Source organism: Trachypithecus francoisi, unplaced genomic scaffold, assembly GCF_009764315.1.
Source record: "Trachypithecus francoisi isolate TF-2019V2 unplaced genomic scaffold, Tfra_2.0 Lachesis_group3, whole genome shotgun sequence".
NCBI classification, from domain to species: Eukaryota; Metazoa; Chordata; class Mammalia; order Primates; family Cercopithecidae; genus Trachypithecus; species Trachypithecus francoisi.
This window is the reverse complement of record NW_022681468.1, coordinates 364,790-371,859: the sequence shown is the minus strand read 5'-3', so window position 1 is coordinate 371,859 and position 7,070 is coordinate 364,790. Positions and strand designations below refer to the sequence as shown.

The window sequence follows — 7,070 nt, the reverse complement described above, 5'->3', positions numbered from 1 at the left end:
ATGGTTGAGACATGACACAATTTGTCTAAGCACACAATTTTGTGATGTAAAGTATAAATCTAAATAAATACAATTTAAAAAGTTCATTAACCCCAGGATCAAATACACCTTGTAGAAAATTATCTAATAACTTTTTTGGTGAGTGTAGGGATGTCATGAGATGCATGCAACAGAGATTGAAGTAATTTTCCACATTTGCATATACCATGTTTCCATTCATTAAAGACATTTTATTTAAAAAATCAATTATCTACTTGACCCAGGTTTTTTCTTCCCGGCAAGAAAATAACCCACAGGATTATTTTCTTTCATTGGTTGAGAAAGATTTTCCCAAACTTCAGCTCAGTTCAGGCATGCACTGCTCCTGAATGGGCACTTACTCTCAGATTTGTACACACACCTGTCAACATGTGGGCTCTTCTGTCAGATAAACATACCTTTACTCATGTGGATTCTTCCCTCAGACAAACACACATGTCCCCACGTGGACTCCTTCCTCAGACCACCACGTATGTCCTTCCATTTACTCTTTCCTCAGAAAACAGACATTTCCTCATGTGGACTCTCGTCTCAGACAAACAAACATGTCTCCTTGTGAACTCTTCACTCAGATAAGTGCACACATTTCCACATTGACTGCTTCCTGACACAAGCACATATATCCAATGTTGAACTGTCTTGCGGAAAAGATGATGGCAATTATAAACCCCAGCCCTGACAAGGTGTAGATCTGCATTTTTTTCGTTGTAACTTAACTTTGCCTCATTGTCAGGAACAGTGGTTTGCAGCTCCAAATGCACTGATTACAGACGGATGTCCATTTTCTTTGGAAATGCGTATATTGTGTTCTTACTGGACATATTTGTCGAAATTGTTTGCTACTATGAACATACCTGAACAGTGTCCACATTAGAGAATAAGAAAGAGTAATAGGCAGATTCACCCTGTGCATCCAGACCCAGGAATCCTTTGCCTTTGCCCTCCCTGAAATGGAGACACAGAGGATAGATGAGCAATGCTGAGCGGTGCACCTATGACCACAAAAAGAAAGACATGGAAATGTGTCTCCTCCCCTCCTTATGAAAGGCAGTTCATTCCCTGTTCCTTCAGGCCCTGGTGAGGAGCCACTCCATGTCTGTGCCCTTCCTCGGTGTCCGCACCGTGGGGTCTGCACTGATCTGGGCTTCCCTCCTCATCACCCTCAGTATCAGGGCCCTTGTGAATCAGGTCCAGCTGTGGCTGCTCCACATGGGGCTGTTCTCAGTCTGTTCCATCTGTGTTTGCAGAATTCCTGTTGAAGTTCACTGGTGGAGTATGAGGGGGAAAAATTGTACAGCCCAGTGGTTCACTAAGCCCCTCCTGCAAAACCTCTGGATTCACCTTCACTGATTGCAGCATAATCGTGGTTCATCAGCCTCCAGGACTGGGGCTGTTGTGAGCAGCAACAGGGAGAAATTCAAGAGGAAGTTCCCAGTGGTGCCCTCCATGACGACAAAGGAGCTTCTCCGTCCCCAGGGTGCCCTTAAGTGCATGGTCTCACTGACATCTTTACTTCCTTAATCACGTTTGTTCTGTAAATCACAATGAATGGGGCATTCTTCATCTATTATATATTTGTTAAGTCTTGTTTGGCATCTTTTTACAAAACTGGTCACTTTATCTTATGTAACATCCCTGTTAAGTCTTGAAAATCTTTTGTGATGTCTACTTTGTCTGAAATTTACACAGCAACTATAACTTTCTTTTGGTTCATATTTTCATCATCCATCATTTACCATCTTTATCTTTTCAATTTGTGGATATGTACAGTAACTTCCTTGTATGTAGCTAATAGTTGGGCTGTGCCTTTTTAAATCAACTACAATAAATTCTATTTTAAAATTAATATTATTTTTCTGTTATTTTGTGTTTAAATTGGCATTTCATAACGATGTTTACTTCTCTATTAAAATATTATCTAATTCACATTTTATAAATATTATATTGGCTGCCATAAGGTTTACAATAAGAATTGTATGGAATTAGATTCTAATGCAGATACTGTGATGGTCTTGATCTAAAGTACAGAGATAGTGTAACTGTGTGCTTTGAATTCCTCCTTCTCACCACTCCTTCTTCTTTACTCTCAGTTTGCACTTACATATAAAATATAATATATATTTTTATTGCTTTATATAGTTATATGTTATAGCAATTACAAAGATAATAACTGCACTTCATCTTGATTTTCCCTTTTTTTACAATCTTAATTTCTTTGTATAGATCTATATTTTGAGTGCATATCACATGGCTACTCGAAGAGAAACTTTGCTAACATGTGCCCTGAAACATGAATCTGCTGACAAATTGTCTCAGGATTTTTTTTAATGATATAATTTTATTTGCTTTCACGTTTTTATAAAAATGAAATGCATGTATAATTTCAGTTTACATTTCGCTTGTAATTTATTTTCTTGCATTTATTTTTTTCTTCCAGGAGATGATCACATATTACATTCTGTTGGGCCTTTATTAACCACGTTTCTGTGAGTCTACTCAGGGTTGGATTTCAAGTGTGTGGTTGCAACGGCTGTCAGAGTTGAAATCAGCTTCTCCTGTTCACAAAAGCTTCAGGTTCCTCCAGCAATACCTGATTTTGTGTCCCTGTTTGGCTTTGGGTTTTCACATTTCATTCTCCCCAGAGAGCCTCTTTCAGTTGTGGCAGGTGCATCCTGCTGACACTTTTACTTGGTGATTGTTTGTGTGGTGAAGGGGCTTGGACACAGGGCACGTTCTCCAACCTTCTGACTAAGCCTCCTTCTTAGCTATGGGTGGTGTGACTGGCTCTGAAGCATGGCCTTATAAGTGTTTCTGTTCCTTCTTTTCCCAAAGTGTCAGAGTGTCTCTTCCCAGCCACAGTGGATTTTCATCAGTGTCCTCAGCTTCTGACCCACTGTCCTTACACGACAGATTCAGGATTTCATTCCTCAGGAAAGAGATGGGAGGTGTTTCTGGGCAGAGTTTCCTTGGTGTCCTCTGTTTCTTTGTGTTCTGGTTGATTCTACCAGTGCCTGAAGGACACAAGATTTAATAAATGTCTCTCACATATAGTGAAGGGGGATTCAGCATCGAACAGAGCTGCTGTTCTTCCTCCCTAGTCAACACCACAGGACAGCAGGTGGGTGAGTTGTCTGGGGATTTCCCCAATTCTGTGGGAAAAGCCTGCAAGTGCCGGGAGTTTCACATTCACACGCCATTAGCACACGCGTCCTCAACAACTCATGAAACCTTTCCAGGTTAGCTTTTTCCTTCTTCAGTACCATGCTGTGAGCAGCACCTGCCCCAGTTACTCTAATAAATGGACCCTAGTTCTCTCTTCAGGCCCCTATTTTCTCAGAATACAGGGATTTTTTTTTTCTCTGTGACATCAACTCAGATATGTTGAAGGGTTTATTTTTTGTAGTTATTCATGGTTTTTGTTAACGAGGTCAGAATAAGATTATTTTCTCAATTTTTACATTATAATGCTTAGTATCTAATTTCTAAATAAAATTCAGAAACTGAGACAACATACCAAGTATCCATTATTTGGTGCATTGTCAAACAATTGAGAAATATTAATGTAACAAAATACGATGAGCCATTGAAATCAAGGCATGAATCATTCACATAAGAACATGAGGATATTATAAAATAATTGTGGTGAGTGAAGGAAGCTGAAGAATTCACAGTAAATCTCATGTGATTTTATTTGTATGAATTGTAGAAGATGCAACTATTGTAAATTAACATGAACAAGATCTGAATTTTCTGAGAAAAGGGTAGTAAGAGTAACAAGGTGGTGAAATGAAATTACAGAGAAGTGAGAGAAAAAAATAGAGGTTAATTTAATTGCTAACAGCATGATTGAAGTGCTGATTCAATGACTGCACACATATATCAACATTTCCCAAATGCTGCACTATCAATTTGTTTCCATTATTAATTGACTTTATTAAAGCAGTAACAAAAATGAATATATTGGCTGAGAAAAAACAAAAAAGAGATAAATATTGACACTTGAATAATCACGGACTCCTGACAATACACACATGTGAACACGGATTGTATATTTCAGGTAAACACTAGAAACGGCAAAATTCCATAAAGTTGTTATGACAGGTGGGACATCCTGAAAACCCCTCTAGGCATGTCGCACACCACCCTGGAGCTGTCTCAGGGGAGCCGACTCCTCCAGCGTTTAGCGTCACAGGCACAGATAATAGAGCTAACTCTGTCCAGATGTGTGATATTGGACACATTGCACAGCTGCTCCGTTCTGCATGCAATTATCTTCTCTAAAAATCTGACATTCACACTTGCATTAAGTACATTCTACAAGTATGTAAAAATTAAATAAGACGATGAATACTAAATGATTATCAAGGCACAATCACATAATCTGAAGTTACATTTCCTGAGAGATAGAATTGACTCCAGTGTTTTCCGGGACACTCTCATCCGCTCTGAGCACTGCCTTCTCCTCAGCCGTCCCACCCCAGAGCTTGCTATATAATAGCAAGAGACATGCAAATAGGTCCCTCCCTCTGCTGATGAAAAGCAGCCCAGCCCTGACCCTGCAGCTCTGGGAGAGGAGCCCAGCCCCAGAATTCCCAGGTGTTTCTATTCGGCCATCAGCACTAAACACACAGAACACACCATGGAGTTTATGCTGAGCTGGGTTTTCCTTGTTGCTCTTTTGAAAGGTAATTGAGAGTGAAGTAGAAATTCTGTGTGAGGGGACATGAGTGAGAGGAACAGTGGATACATTTGGCAGTTTCTGACCTCGGTGTCTTTTTGTTTGCAGGTGTCCAGTGTGAGGTGCAGCTGGTGGAGTCTGGGGGCGGTTTGGCAAAGCCTGAGGGGTCCCTGAGACTCTCCTGCGCAGCCTCTGGATTCACCTTCAGTAGCTACTGGATGAACTGGGTCCGCCAGGCTCCGGGGAAGGGGCTGGAGTGGGTCTCAGCTATTAATAGTGGTGGGAGTAGCACATACTATGCAGACTCCGTGAAGGGCAGATTCACCATCTCCAGAGACAATTCCAAGAACATGGTATATCTTCAAATGAACAACCTGAGAGTGGAAGACACGGCCGTGTATTACTGTGCGAAAGACACAGTGAGGGGAAGTCAGTGTGAGCCCAGACACAACCTCCCTGCAGGGGCGCGGCGGGAAATCAGCGGCAGGGGGCGCTCGGGACCCACCGATCAGAGTCAACCCAGAGGCAGGTGCACACGGAGCCTGATTTCCTGTCAGGATGTGGGACGTCATCTTTTTACAGTTCCTCTAGTGAACCTCTCTGAGTTCAGAACTCTGTGCTTAGTAATGTCATCTCTACGTATTTTTACAATGATTGTTTTAATATGAAAACTATTCTCATGTGCACAAAATGCAGACGATCCTCACCGAGGAGTTGAGAAGTTCCCAACCGTGGTAGCCACGATCGGAGTCCTGAGGAAGCTCAGGCTTCCTGGTGAGTCTTCTCCAGTCAGACTCAGGACAGGAGCCTGAGAAAGATTCCTGACCAGAGCTGAGGTTTGGCTCCTCCCGAGAGGGCAGAGCTGCGGGGGCTGTTCCTGCAGAGCCCTGATTCGGCGGCGGATGAATCAGACACACACGGACACAGGAGCTCCGCTTTCCCAGTTCAGCGGAGGGTCCGAGGCCACTTAGGGACTCCAAGGAGAGTCCTGCAAAGAATGGCAGCAGCGGCCCGAGCCGCTCGCGCTCCCGGCGTTTATTTAGTATAGAATTCACAGCAGACGCTCGGAGTCAACACACTTGTGGATAATTAACGTGGTTAAGAGAGTAGTTCTATGAAGAGTAAAGCTCAGGGACTGCGGTCTAAAGTAAGTACCATTGGGGGGCAGTGTCCTTGGTCGACCTCCCCCGAGAGGGCCAGTAAGCTTGTAAGGGACTTGTGAGCTTCAAATGTGACATTTTTATTGTCATGCCTCTAAATCAGGATATGTAGTTATGTTAGCTAAGAGCAAAGAAAAGCAAATTTAGCTTACTAAAAATCAGGAAAATAAAACCTAATGAAATGGAAACTGGGATATGAGTGGCTCCAGACTTGGCTATTCTAAGAGTTTATGTATCCAGGTGAGTTCTTTTCTCAATTTTACACACAGACACACCCACAATGCCAGATTCATGTCCCACTGACTCTCATTATCTCTTTTTTCATCAGTTTGCTTAGAATTTTGACTTCCAGCTGCACCCATGTTTCACAAAAGACATTATTTTTCTATGACTGCATAGCATTCCATGGTGTCAATATATTGTATTTTCTTTATCCAATCCACCATCAATGGACACGTAGATTGGTTTTTTGTCTTAGGTATTAAGAATGCCATAGCAATAAACATGAAAGTGGGTGTATTTTTTGGTAGAATGATTTGTTTTCTTTTGTGCATATACCCACTTATGAGATGACTGGGCCAAATGGCAGCTCTGCTTTAAATATTTTGCAACTCTCCAGATCCACAGTGCTTGGACTAGTGCACATTCCACCCAACACCGTATATGTGTTTCCTGTTCTCCGCAACCTACCCAGAATCTGTTAATTTTTGACTTTTTAGTAGTACTGATCTTGACTGGTATGAGATAGCATCTCTTTGCAGTTTTCATTTGCATTTATCTGTTGATTAGTGATGCTAACCATTTTTTTTATATGTCCTGGCCAGCTTATATATTTTTGAGAAGTTTATGCTCATGTCATGCCTATTGTGTAAATGCGGTTATTTTGTTTTTGATTGTTGATTTACATTTCTTACAGCACCTGGATATTGGACTTCCATCAGATGCATAGTGTGTGGATATCTTCACCCATTCTGTAGGCTCTCTGCTTACTCTCTTGATAGTTTCTTTTGCTGTGTAAAAACTCAGATTTTATCAGGTGCCACATACAGAATTTCCATTTGCTGCAATTGCTTTTGGGGACTTTGCCAAACATTTCTTGCCAAAAACAATTTGGGAACAGTATTTCTTAGGTTGTCTTCCAAGATTTTTATAGTTTGAGGTCTTGTACTTAAATCTTTACTCCATTTTTTTGT

General features: G+C 41.4%; 1 pseudogene across 1 annotated transcript; it reads left to right on the top strand.

Annotated features, from left to right (window-relative positions):
* The first annotated feature begins 4,566 nt into the window (after positions 1-4,566).
* LOC117069735 lies at positions 4,567-5,336 on the top strand (annotated as a pseudogene). The gene is made up of 2 exons (XR_004431642.1): positions 4,567-4,724; positions 4,826-5,336. The product of XR_004431642.1 is annotated as an immunoglobulin heavy variable 3-23-like (transcript).
* The last annotated feature ends 1,734 nt before the right edge of the window (positions 5,337-7,070 follow it).